The sequence below is a fragment of the Lissotriton helveticus genome, chromosome 9 (genome assembly GCF_964261635.1).
Source record: "Lissotriton helveticus chromosome 9, aLisHel1.1, whole genome shotgun sequence".
In the NCBI taxonomy this organism is placed as follows: domain Eukaryota; kingdom Metazoa; phylum Chordata; class Amphibia; order Caudata; family Salamandridae; genus Lissotriton; species Lissotriton helveticus.
Window position 1 is genome coordinate 543,687,535 of NC_136070.1, and position 14,353 is coordinate 543,701,887.

Sequence of the window (14,353 nt, forward strand, 5' to 3'; positions counted from 1 at the left end):
ATTTCTAGATCCTGGTACTCCTCATCATAAACAAATATCGACAACCATAAATGCCCCCAATTCCCACAGCAAATAATATTTACAGTGGGGAAATAATATTCAACAGTGTTTAGCAAACCAAAGGTCAGTGAGTGTGGGGGTGTAGTCAAAGGTGTAGCTAAAAACAAAAGGCCTCATTTATGAGGAATTGGTGAACGGCAGCACTGCTAGTCTTCTTGCTGCGCTGCCCTATGCCAATGTGAAAGGGCAGGAATGCACAGTATTTATGAGATACGGTGCATTGCTGTCCTTTTCATTTGCGTGGCGCATAAATTGCTGCCTAGCACCAACATATGCAGGATTGTTTTTGTACAGGAAGGGGCACCTTCCTTCAAAAACACAATCCTGAGAGGCGTTTTCCTCTTTCGATGTGAGCTGCAGAATGCAGCACACATGGACAGAGGAATAAACTAGGAGAAATGAAAACATTTCTCCTCGGGGGAGGTGTCTGTATTTTTTAAGCTGCCCCAGGTTTACCTGATTTTGTAAATGTGGGGCAGCATCAAAATCTATGGATGTTGCATGGGAAGCTCATGTAAAGCCCATGACTACCTCCTTGACGCAGGGTAAGACAACGCAGTGACTTGCGCTGCTATGTCTTACTCCATATCTATGAGGTCATGCAAAGCCATGCAGGGTGACTTTGCACAGGCTCATAGGTATGGTTGAGACGCCTGCGCAGCCGGAGCGTCAAAAAAAGTGATACTCTTACGATGAAAGCCTTTCATAAATAAATGTAAATGTCATGGTACTGATAGAGCGCACTGTCACCAGACGGTCACCTTGCAGTGTCGCCTATTCGGATTCCTGGCGCTGATACTCATACCGCTGTGGAACCCCTCCTGGCTTTCCCTGTGAAGTGTCCTCTCGTGGGCACCCCCAGGGTGAAGCCAGGCATCCTTAGTGCTGTTGGGGCCGGTGTGGAGGCTAAGCAAGCTATTGCCCAGAGTTACAGCGTGGGGACCGTGATTAGAATAGGCACCAAGGCGAGAATTAACAGGTCCGAGGAAATTGAGCCCAACACCCCGCCGAGGCGGGAATCAAACCCTGGTCCCTGGCCAGAATTCTGCATCAGGGTCTGCCGCTCTAACCATTGAGCCACACTCCTCTCACTAAATAAGCCCCAAATATTCTGCACGTTTTTAGGTCTTTCATTAGCAGGTATCTACATATAAAATAATGGGCAGCGTAAAAGAAAAATGCATTTAAAAAGGTGTTACTCAGTGGGAAATGCCCCTCTATTAGTTAATGCACTACGGAGTTCTGAGTGTAACCAGAGAGACACAGAATTAAATCTTGATTGGTGCAGTGGAGAATAGTGACATGTATTTTTAGTGCTCAAGGTCACAGCCTATGACAGAAAGCACTGTAAATATGTAAGTCATTACTTTATACTTCCATTGCACACAGTGTAAGATAGAGTGCTGCAAAATGGGTAAATAGTTTTACAATAAAATGGTGCTTCCAAAAAGATTTTAGTAATACCAGAGCGTATGTAATGCAATTTTCTTTTTTACATAACTGTCCCTTCAACACACATTTAGGGGTACTAAGGGCTGTGTAAATGCAATTAAAATTAAAAGCATGCACTTTACAGCTCAGTTGTTAACTCTTTGCACAACCACTCAAAAAAAAAATCTTTGTCATCACAAAGTTTTAAGTGATTTTATCAATTCCCAAGCACCCTTTACACTTGGAGATTAATTTATAGGCACATTTGCATTTCACTTAGGCAAGCCGGCACCCTGGCACGAAAAATGTTCACAGCACAAGAGACTCAATTGATGGAACTTCAGCTGATAATGATCTAAATTAGCCATCCCAGGACTGCTGTCCTCATCCAAAACGAAAGCAAATGTTTTGGATTATAAATGGGACTTGTTGGACCCCAGCCAGATTACAAAAGTTCAACCTTATTCAATCTCCCCACTATTGAAACTGTAACTCTATAGGATTGTCCGATTCTACAATCCTTTTGGGACAGGATCTTTGATTGTATCAAACACACACTACATATCACCCCGTCCAGAAAGTTCTCGTATATCTTACTGGGTTTCCTAGATCCACAAATACAAAAAGATAACAACCGCAACCTGCTTGAGTTGATGCTTACCCTGGCGTGTAAAATAATTTGGTGTAATTGGAAGAATTTCGAAATAATATTCAAAATGTGGCAAAAACGGCTAACCTTTTTGAGGGCTGCAGCTACTATAACACCCTTTTTATCCAAGGCGTCCACCCCATAAAAAACTATGGGATTCTTAGACTCCGCCTCCTCTGCATTAAAACCCCCGTGAGCGACTAAATACTTGGGGGCAGATTTATGTTTCCTGGCGCATCCGTGCAAATCAGCAGGGATGCGCCAGGAAAGATGTGTCACGCAAGTTTACCCTTGCGCCACCACATACGCGCCGCATTTACAATGCGGCGCATCATGGCGCAAGGATAAACAGATGCGTGTCGCATCTGCCGGTGTAAGGTTGGGGCAGTGCTGGAGTTGTGTCGCAACTCCAGCACTGTTCCAACCCTGCCTATGTCCAACATGGTGCGTCAAGCCTTACGCCTGCTTCAAGCAGGCGCATGGTTTTGACGCAGCGGGGTCGGAAAAGTGACTGAGTGAAATCTTGTAGATTTCACTCAGCCACTTTTGCGAGGCGTTCCAGTGCCGGAACGCCCCCCTCCCCCCCCCCTGCTCCGGACGCCCACATGAAACCTGACGCACGTTTCATGTGTTATGTTATGTTATGTTATGTTATATATGGGTCTTGTATAGCGCAACGGCTACTCCAAAGGAGTGTCCCGGCGCTTTTATGCTCCAGACCCAGAAAAGGAAGCTAAAAAACATAACAACAGACAGGAAGCACAGAGGAAGGAGACAGAAGAAATCTAGTTCGAGAATAACCAGGTCTTAAGATCCTTTCTAAAGGCCAACAGATTGGACGTGGACCGCAACGACAAGGGAAGGGAGTTCCACAACTGAGGGGCCAGGTATCTAAAAGATCGCCCTCCCAGGCGTGCCCTCTTTATACGCGGGATCGCGGCCAGGGCCAAAGACTCCGATCTTAAAGATCGCGTCGGCCGGTAAAAAGCCAACCTTTTCTGTAGGTATTTAGCACCCGTGGCATGCAGTGCCTTGTGAGCTAATGTCAGAGCCTTAAACTTTATCCTCTTCCGTATGGGAAGCCAATGGAGGGATTGCAGCAGGTTTGAGGCACTGGCGCGACGATGCAATCCAAAAATTGCTCGTGCTGCCGCGTTCTGGGTCACCTGCAGGCGCTGTAAAAGGTATTCTGGGAGGCCCAAGTACAGAATGTTGGCGTAATCCAATCTGGATCCGATGAGGGCCTGTACAATTATTCTCCGGTGTTCCTGGGACAAAAGAGGAAAAAACTTTCGAAGCATCCGAAGGATGCCGAAACAGGTTCCAGTAAGGGTAGCCACCTGGGAGTTAAGCGTTAGCCCATTATCAATTTTAATTCCCAGGTTCTTAGCCCAGATGGACGCCTGAGCCGGAGGGAACATGTCAACAGGCCACCAATCATGCCAGTTCGGTTCCAGAGGACATCCAAAGAAAAGTATCTCAGATTTATCCGAGTTACACTTGAGGCTGTTCAGATGGAACCAGTTAAAAACAGCCCCAAGGCACTCACGGATACTTTCCCCATCGAATTCTTCGCTCTTACGGCAGGTGAAAAGAAGCTGGGTGTCGTCAGCATATGAGACAATCTGGGCCCCGAAGGACTCCACCAAAGTCGCCAGAGGGGTCATGAGGATGTTAAATAGAGTTGGGCTCAGCACTGAGCCCTGGGGAACTCCGACTCCCAATGGCGGCATTTCGGCAGATCCAGGAGGGACCCAGACCGTTTGCCGGCGGTTGGCTAAGAAGGAACAAAACCAGTTCAGCACCGTCCCCCCAAGACCGATGTCATGAAGTCTTATGAGGAGATCCTCATGGGGGACGGTGTCGAAAGCCGCCGACAAGTCTAACATGACTAACATCACCCTGCCTCCGTCATCCAGCACCTCCTTTATAATCTCTGACACTTCCAGAAGCGCCGTCTCAGTGCTTAGGTTGGATCGAAAGCCCGATTGAGACGCATGAAGAAGCTCATTAGATTCCAGGAAGTTGGAAAGCACGCTATGAACGTGCTTCTCCAGGATTTTAGTCAGTGCTGGAAGGAGCGAAATAGGCCGATAGTTGGATGGAACCTCTGGGGCAAGATTGGGCTTTTTAAGAAGGGGAATCACCATAGCCTGTTTCCAGGAAGGTGGCAGAAATCCCTGACTCAAAGAAAAATTCAGAATAGGATTGGCTAATGGATTAACAACATCAGCCATTCTGGCTAAAAATTTTGCCGGGCAAGGATCACAAGGTGAGCCAGATTTCAGGTTCCTCAGATCATGTGGTGCAGGGCTTTACAACGTGACGCATCTCCCTAGATGCGCCGGCTTGTAAATCTGCCCCTTGTTCCATGCGAAGTTATCCTTAACCACTCCAAATAGGGCAACACATGATACTCTCCATGATGCCCACCACAGATTCCTCCTGAGTGTATTTGTTGGTCGCCATGGTGATCCATTGGTTTTCTTATTGGTTCTTTCTATCTTCCTTAAACTTTATGGTACTTTACCCTCCTTACTATAGGTTTTTGATATCCAGCCTATGATTATACCAGGAACATTATGTACCAAGCAAATGTATTGTTCTAACACCACCTGGAGTTTGTATGCCTTTACATCTTTACCTCCAGTGGAGCATATATATGCATTTAGTCCATATTACAAATAATGCACTTAATGCCATTATCAGCTCCTACATGACATAGCTTCTCTGATAGTGTTCATGGTTTATGTAAAATGTGTTAATCTACCTCCTGTGTTATCATATCTTCTTCGTAACTGTTGTAAAAGGCTCCGATACCCTCGGATCAGGCAAGCACTATGTTAAACTTCTTAAACGAATTAAAAAATTCATGTATGTAACTTCATATCACTTTTGTCGATCTCCGTGTCTATTAATCCCATTTAATTAATTGGTGTCTAATAATCGCATTTAATTAATTGGATTTGGATTTTTACATCTATCTTTACTATACAGAACATCGTTTTTCCGATACACTTCTAGTTCTAGCTCAGAGAGGTTATGTGCCCTGTCGTAACAAGGATGGGACGGCACACGTCACGCACAAGCGTGAAACCCCACTCATCATTTGAAAGAACCAGTGTAACCCCACTCATCATTTGAAAGAACCAGAAGGATCGGTAGCCGTGTGAACGGAGGAACACCAGAGCATGCGATTCACTCATGAATGTGAGGGTGAGAATGTCGTGGTGGTGGTGTCTGTCAATATCTGCTCGGGTCACAATCGAAGCTAATCACGAGTTATCTACGATGTTTTTTAAGAAAAGAGAGTCCACTAAAGCAAAAATTGTACTGCTAAAACGACCGTTTTAATATACTAATTTATATGCAGCAGTGTAGCCAATCCGTGTCCTGGCTTGTAGTTTCTTCCCTTAAGAGGCCCGCCCACCTATTTGGTTACAACATAAAGAACGGGCTACATGGTATCTTCTTGCGGACATCATGAAATGGCAGCATTTACGAATAAAAATTAGGGTTGCAGGGAAAGAAGGTGCATTTTTAAAATGAACTTTGAATATAAATGGACAGTTTAAACACATAGTGAAAACAGAATTTGTTTCTGCGCCCTCTTTGAATTTGACAGAATGCTACACTGATCGCAAGCAATCCCAAAATACACAACTTTAAAACTGTTTTAACTTCGATTATCAATTTTCACCAAACAGTTGATGTACAGGAGAATCGTTGCAGCTTACTACGGATATAAGATAGAAGTGCAGCACGTTTGATTTTTAACCAACGTTCATAGACATAAAAGGCGGACACGCTAGACAGACACTGACTGGCAATCTGTACATGTCGGAAGATGTCATAGAAGTAAAGGAAATCTATACATGTCAGAAGATGTAATAGAAGTAAAGGATGTCGTATTTTAATCGAGCAATTCAAGAACACCCTCGCTTGCCATGCAACATGCCGAGCTTATGCAACGTCCAAGTTAACTTATTTAAGGTGTGTTTTGGGGTTTTCACTTACATTTTTATTTTAAACAATACTAAAATAAAAACTCTTTTTGTCAGCTAATAAAACACAGATAGAAAGAAGAGGTAGAAATAGAAGCATAGGGTGAAGCAAGTTAGAGAAAAAGTTCTGTGGTAGCTGGAGGGTAAAATAAAGTCAGAAGGATACATAGGCAAACAAGCATTGGAAATGCAATAGATCTCGGATTTATTTGAGTTAGAGCTAATGGCATTGTAAATGGAAATGTCTTTTAGCCATGTGTTATGGAGTGTATGCATGTGGTGTGTAGTGGAATTATGGGGTTGGATTTGAATTGTAGCAATGGTGGCATGCTGCGCTTTAGATGAATATGTTTAAGTGCACCATACTGTGATGCGTTAACAATTGATGTGTGCACTGATGGCTGGTGGTGTGTGTGCCTGTAGAAATTGTGCACTGATGGTTGGTGGTGTGTGTGCCTGGTGGAAACGTGCACTGCTGGCTGGTGGTGTGTGCCTGGTGGAAGCCTGCACTGACGGCTAGTGGTGTTTGTGCCCGGTGAAAGCGTGCACTGACGGCTGGTGGTGTTTGTGCCCGGTGAAAGCGTGCACTGGCGGTGTGGTTGTGTGTGTGGTTGCGTGTGTGGTGGTGAGTGTGTGGTGGTGTGTGTGTGGTGGTGTGTGTGTGGTGGTGTGTGTGTGTGGTGTTGTGTGTGTGGTGTGGTGTGTGTGGTCTTATGTGTGTGGTCTTATGTGTGTGGTGTTATGTGTGTGTGTGTGGTGGAGTTCGAGTTTTCGTACCCTGCACACTCACACACTGCTCACCCTACACACTCACACAATATTCACGCTGCACACTCACACACTGCTCACCCTGCACACTCACACACTGCTCACCCTACACACTCACACACTGCACACACACACACACTGCTCACCCTACACACTCTCACACTGCTCACCCTGCACACTGACACAATGCTCACCCTACACACTCACACACTGCTCACCCTACACACTCTCACACTGCTCACCATGCACACTCACACACTGCTCACCCTACACACTCACACACTGCTCACCCTACACACTCTCACACTGCTCACCCTGCACACTCACACACTGCTCACACTGCTCACCCTATACACTCACACACTGCTCACCCTACACACTCACACAATGTTCACCCTGCACACTCACACACTGCTCACCCTACACACTCACACAATGTTCACCCTGCACGCTCACACACTGTTAACCCTGCATACTCACACACTGCTCACCCTGCATGCTCACACACTGCTCACCCTGCATGCTCACACTCTGCTCACCCTGCACACTCACATGCTGCTCACCCTACACACTCACACACTGCTCACCCTATGTAATGCGAAAAGACCTAGCTCCGCCCTTTGGCCTGTGTTGTAATCGTACAGTAGGTTGTGAGTAGTTGCGCTTGATTGGCTGGGGTGTCCCCTCTTTGCTGCTCCCCTCACAGAGGGCCGGCTGCCTCCATGAAGCTCACAAGACACGTGTTCAGCTGTTCTTTGTTTTAGCTCCTGTTGGCCAGTGCACCACGTAAGCGCACAAGCATACCCTGCTCTCTCTGGAACACTCACATTGATGAGTCTCTCTCACACTGCTGAGTTTCTATCACACTGTTGAGTCTCTCTCACACTGCTGAGTCACTCTCACTCTGCTGAGTCACTCTCACTCTGCTGTCACTCTCTCTCTGTGGTCACTCACACTCTGCTGTCACTCATGCTGTCACTCTCACTCTGCTGCAGGTAAAAAAAAAGGAGCTGCAGGCTAAAGCTTTAAACCTTGCACTTCCGTCGCTGCTACATTCCTTTTCAGGAATTTCTCTCAGAGTGCATACAACCCAGAGTGTACAACGCTGCTGGGCGCGCTCACACTATGCATGCCAGTTTGCAGCAGGATGGAAGTGGAATAAGACTGCATGGAGTTCAAAGTTGCACTGCTAAATAAAAAATAAACAACACTAAGCTAAACAACTAGGAGCTGTTTTGTTGAGAAATGCTGAATCACAGGTCTAGGGCACTCCTTTTCCCCCACACATATCCTACATGCGCGCCGTAGCGTATTTTTCAGGTCACTGAGAAGAAGTGAATATAAATAAATATGTTATTTAGAAGAGTTAGGGTCAAGCACAAACTCTACTACAGTAAGTTGTACATCAGCTCCAGGGAAGGTGCAGAAGCAATAATACCACTGGCTTCTTTACTAAAATGCTAACAGGCTGTTCCTGCCAATCAAAGGGCAGATATGGAGCAACCCATTTTCCGCTGCTTTAACTTCTTTACCCATGTATTTGGCTGTCCAGTGCATGAACAACAAGGTGGCTATTTTGAAGTTGATATGCATTTGAGTGTCAGTAGCACCATCAGGGCCGGGGTAAGGAAAAGGGAGAGATTAACCTAATAAACTGCTACCTAAGGAACCCTAGCACTTTTGGGCTTGGAGGATAGATTACTCCTGCCAACAGGAAAGTGTCCCTTCAAGTGACAGAAAAATAACACTTTGCTCAAGTCTGCTAAGATCCTTGCAACAACTTTGAGTCCCAAGGTTACATTTTTTACGCCCACGTTTCAAATTTAGTTTTATTCGGTTTGTTTTGGGGTCACTTTGGCCCAATTCTTAGTTACAAAATGTTGTTATGCTCCAGCAAGTGACAAACAAGAGATGATTATTTGTCACTCCACTTTTTTTTTTTCACGATCGAAGAGCACCACTTTTGTGTGACTGCTCAGGACAACCCACCCTTTGAGATCTTGTGCTATCTTGCACGCTGCACATTTGAGATGCAGATGTGCTAATTCTTTCTTACACTACTTTCTTCCTTTCATGATCTGGCCCAAAAAAAGGCTTTCATTCTGCGCAGATGCTCAGTAACACTGGCTCCACTCAATTCAAGTATATATTTGAGATTCATTAACTCTTACAGGGCAGCATTGCACACAACGATTTATTCATGTTTCAAAATGCATCTCAAGTTTAAGGGCATCTGTCGTGTTCTTTGTGTGAGCCGGGAGGTACACCATACACGGGACGCAGGTTAGTTTCACATTTCTTTATTGGCATCTCTCATGACTGCTAGTTAGCATCTCGTGCAGCTGCTGGTCCGCACATCCGTCCCCGTCCATGTCCTGGTCATTGTCTGTCCCCTTTCCTGTGTCGTCACCGGATCTGGTGTCCGGTGACCTGGTCACTCTGCCCACAGGGTCCTAACGCCCTACTGTCCGTCGCCCACACTGTCGGCTCCCCCCTTGTTGCAAACAAATGTTTGTGACACATTTACCATAGTCCTCACTCACAGTTATATTGATGGAGGTGAACGAACGAGAGAGAGAGAGAGAGAGAGATATGGAGATAGAGAGAGAGAGAGAGAGAGAGAGTACTTGTCGTTCTACATTTCTTCAATGAGTCTCTGTTGTTTACTGCATGTCCTTCGTGAATCTAGTGTCTCCATCGCTTCCTTGTCCTCTATCTTCTACCTTCCATGTGGCTGCAGTTGTCGCTGCCATTTCTTTTTTTCTCCGCCTTCTTTGTCCTTGAAATGATATCTCTTTCTTGTTATTCGTTGTTGGTCGTAGACAGCCGTTATCATCGATCCTTTCACTTTCGTCACCGCCAGTGACTCTTTGGAGAACTTGTTGTCTTATCATCTATATTGTTTCTGTCTCAACACCTTTGGTCCTGGCCATGCGGTGCCTCTTGCCTTTATTTCCTTGGTGGCGCTTGTCCGCTCTGCTCATTGTATGTCTTTGTCCTTTCTTTTTGCTGCTCTTTCTCCTGCGGTATGTCTTTGTCCTTCCTTTTTGCTGTTGTTTCTCCTGCGCCAAAGTCCTCTCGTGTTACTCCTTTTTACCCTATTTCTTTCCGTTGTCTTTGTGTCTTTCCTTTTGTTCTCTTTTTCTTTTATGTTCTCCTTTTCTCTTTCCTTTTTCTCTGTGTGTCTTTGTCCTTCTCTTCTTTGTTATTTCTTTTTTCTGTCCTTTATTTAGCCTTATCTCTGGCTTTTCCTTTCTTTTTTTCTTTTTGCTTCTTTCTTATTTGTCCTTCCTTCTTTTCTTTATTTCTACAAAATTCTTATTTGGCCTCCTCCGGGCTTTCCTAGTCCTTTTCTTCTTTGTTTCCTTGTTTTCTCATCTTTGCATCTTTTCTGCGACTTATTTCTTATATTTATGTCTTTCCTTTTATTTTATTTTCTTTCGTGTTCTCCTTTCCTTTTCTGTTTCTTTGGTCCCTTCTTTCCTCGTTATTTTACTCCTCTTTCCTTTTCTTTCGTGTTCTCCTTTCCTTTTCTCTTTCTTTGGTCCCTTCTTTCCTCGTTATTTTACTCCTCTTTCTTCTTTTCTTTATTGCCTTGTAACTTCTCCTTTGCTCTTTCTTTGTCCTTGTGCGATCTTTGTCCTTTTATTTCTCTTTGTTGCTCTACTTTCTTTCCTTTTGTTTTGTTTTCTTTTCTTTGTTGTTTCTCTTTTCTGTCTTTTATTTAGCCTTCTCTGGCTTCTTCCACTCTCTTGTTCTTCTTTCTTATATATGTATATATATTGTTTTCTTCTTTCTCTTTCTCTATTTGTCCTTTATTCTTCAATCAAAACATTTATTTCCTTTGTCTCCCTTTTCAGACCTTTTCCGTGCTTATCTTCCTTTTCTTCTTTATCTTCTTTTTCTACCTGTCTTTTCTTCTTGCTCGCGTTCTCCTTAATTCACCTTGTCTTATGTTCTTCTTCTTCTTTGCCTTTTGCCTGGCTTTGAAATAACTGCTCTCCTTTTTCCTATGACCTTTCCTTGAATGTCCCCTTTAAAATGTCACTTTGGTCGTCTTTGTCCTTTCTTGTCCTTAATATGCCCCTTTATTCTCCTTATTTCTGCCTTTGTTTTGTTTATTTCTACTTCTCGTCGTCTTTCCTTTCTCATTTCCTTCTTTTTCGACGTTATTTGGCCTTAAAATGGCCGCTCCATTATTGTCTATCTTTCTTTCCTGATCTAAGATGGCCGCCGCTCTTTTCACGCAATTTCGCGGTCCTAATCGCATTGCCTGTTCTTGAGATGGCCGCCACCGCTGTTCTCACTGCCCATTGGCTCAGCTCGCCTCCTTCTAATATGGCCGCCGAGACTCTCCATATTCTCGCAATTGCTCGCGCCAGCCTTTCCAATTTATTCCTTTTTTCCTCAGCGCTTACCGCATCATCTTCACCGGTGGCAGTCGGGGTGAGCTCCCGCCTCGCTGCTCAACGGGCAGACTTTCTCGTGTCTCCTACCCTTCCAGGGTGGGCTCCTGGTGTGTCTCCAGCCTTCCCACGCGTCGTTCGTCACTATCCCACCTTCGTCGCCAGTTGTCGTGTTCTTCGTGTGAGCCGGGAGGTACACCATACACGGGACGCAGGTTAGTTTCACATTTCTTTATTGGCATCTCTCATGACTGCTAGTTAGCATCTCGTGCAGCTGCTGGTCCGCACATCCGTCCCCGTCCATGTCCTGGTCATTGTCTGTCCCCTTTCCTGTGTCGTCACCGGATCTGGTGTCCGGTGACCTGGTCACTCTGCCCACAGGGTCCTAACGCCCTACTGTCCGTCGCCCACACTGTCGGGTCACGACATCATCTTGCAGGTAATATTGTAAGACGAGGAGGGGCAGAGCAGCTCTGTACTCATTCTTTCAATAAGACGCAATTCACATTTTTGGCAAGCACTTCTAAGCTTGCCAGCGGGTGCATTATTTATGTGTCCATGGCGAGAACGACTGGTTTAATGACGCCTGCATCTGTGGTTATGTTTTATGATCAGAATCTCACATGGGAAATCTTTACACACCACAAAAACCATTACTAAATACTATAATCAGTGTGCAGTACCGGAAAGGATTTGATTCCTTTCAAGGAAACACTATGTTGAGAATATCCTGGTCTATAAGACGATCACTATGAGGAAGATACCGGATTAATAGGCGACTGCGCGATTGCTCTTCCCAGCCTGTGAGATCTTAGATCTCACATTCCACAAGGCTCTAGCAAAAAACTTGCAACATGCGTGCATTAGTGAAGCGCTTCAATTCCAAAGATACAGACAGTCCTAATTTTCAGTCTTTGCTCTAGAACTCATAGAATTGGCTTTGTGCACCCAGAAAGTATGTTACAGGGGCTAATGGTGGTCAATGCGATCCCCTTATTGTATTTGTTGCCTGATTTTCTCAGCTAAGCAAAAAAACACAACGCGACAGAGATTCAACTGCCCATGTTGCAACTTTGCCCATCAGACTTAATATTTGGGGGTGGGAGTCGGAGGCAGAAAAACTAACCTTTAGTGGTTATATGCAGAGTTTTGATCTATGCATTATGATTAACGTAGAAGGGTACCCAATGTTATCAGGTTATAGCAGTTCTTCTAAAACCAGTGGGAGAGGACCTCAGCGTTGGGGCAGGAGTTTAGTAAAATTATAACTAATGTCACCTGTAGGTGCCAGACCAACCAAGTCACTACCTGATCACTAATCCTGAAAATGAGTTCCAGTCCAACACCATCACACCAACAAAGAGGACATTAAAGCCACATTAAAGAAATGCTAAAGGCATATATTACAAAGATTCTGCTGGGCTTTATCTGGTAAAAAAAAAAAGATTCAAAATTATTTTCGGATTGAGAAAAAATACACAGTTCCCCAAGAGTAAAAAATCGTGGGGCTGGTCTTGAAAGGCAAAGTCTGTGTTAAATGGTAAAGAGGTGTTAAACAATCAAAATCCATCACGCAGTCACTAAAACCCTTCTCAAAGCAGCTGCACCCTGACAGCCGACGGGTGGGTGCGCACCAGCTTCATATGGCGACTTCACATTTGAAAGACAGGTTAACACTCCAAAAGAATATGCCATGAAAAGGGCCTGGCGTGCCTCGCCATGCATGGTAAGATCTCCGCCTGTAAAACAGCCATCTGCTTTATTTGAACCACATTCCACGCAGCTCCACTAAAAAGCACAGGAATCCATAAAACTAGTGGGGTTGCACCAGAAGAAGAGCAAATACTTCAAAACGAGGTCGTTCTATACTTCCCCCGGTCTCCAACAAAAAACTAATTTCTTGGCTCAGTAAACTTACCTTTTGGCCACACCGTGCAGCTGAGTTAAACACTCGCTGCTGTCAACTGTAGGTCACGAGTTTACATCTCGGCTAAGCCATCTCAGCCTTCCACCGTTCCGACGGAAGTGGAAGTACCATTAACTAGGAAATATTAACAGCTGATACTTAAAGCACTTAACATGACAATAGCGCTGTGAGAAGCGCAATGTTTTTATTTTATTCTGGGTCATTGTTCACAATTAATACATTCTAATGCCGAGAGGAAAAGTGAGCATCTCGATTTTCACAAAGGATCGAAATACGAAAGCTCATCTCTCACCAATATCAAGGTGCCAGGTGGGCAACCTTTCTTTAGCCCAGCAACCCTTATGTTAAATGTTCAAGACTTATGATGGTTGGAGCCTCCAAACCCGAAAAACCTTTCATAATCTTTCGATGTCGAGTCCGTCCCAGGCCTTAATAAAGAGATTTAAATTGGTTTCGCAATCCAGAGATTTGTTTTGCATCAAACTATTTCGATACAAGTCTGATTCAGAAGGCATAGGATCCGATCTCATGGGTGTACGCAAAAGCGATCCAATTGCAAAAAAAAAAAAGCTCGGGAGTGGTTCGCGCGCGTGCGCTACTGCGAGCATATGTCTTCAATTAGCGCGGCCGTCATGGCCGCGATAATTGAAGATATATGGCCTCTGGTGCAGCTAACTGACACCAATAGGCCATGGGCGGAGCTACGCGACCGCCCATGGCCTATTGCGTGTTCTGTTTTAAAAACGCACGCACGCTGAGGCCAATGAAAATGGACCTAGGAAATAACACGCACGATCTGCGTGGAATTTCTAGGTCCATTTTCTAAACCCCAGGAAAAGGACTCTCGCTGCGCGAACCTGCATGCGCAGTGTACGCTAGGCCCGAGCCCTAAAAATAGTGAGAGAGAAAAAACTAGGGAGATGTGTGAAGACGAGTAAGATGAGGTGTAGAAAGAAAGAGTTGAAGCAGAGAGAGGTGAGGTGGAGACAGGAGAGTTCGATACAGTGGTAGTGAGAGATTCAGGTAGAGAGCTTTGTGAGGCACAGAATTAGAGTCAGGTAGACGAATTATAAGGAGATGTAAGAAGAGAGAGAGGGGGGGTGTGGAG

At 44.9% G+C, this 14,353-nt stretch overlaps 1 non-coding gene across 1 annotated transcript; it reads right to left on the minus strand.

Annotated features, from left to right (window-relative positions):
• Positions 1–5,169: 5,169 nt before the first annotated feature.
• LOC144783569 (small nucleolar RNA U13) lies at positions 5,170–5,265 on the minus strand. The gene has a single exon (XR_013601521.1). It is a non-coding gene; the product is annotated as a small nucleolar RNA U13 (small nucleolar RNA).
• Positions 5,266–14,353: the final 9,088 nt, after the last annotated feature.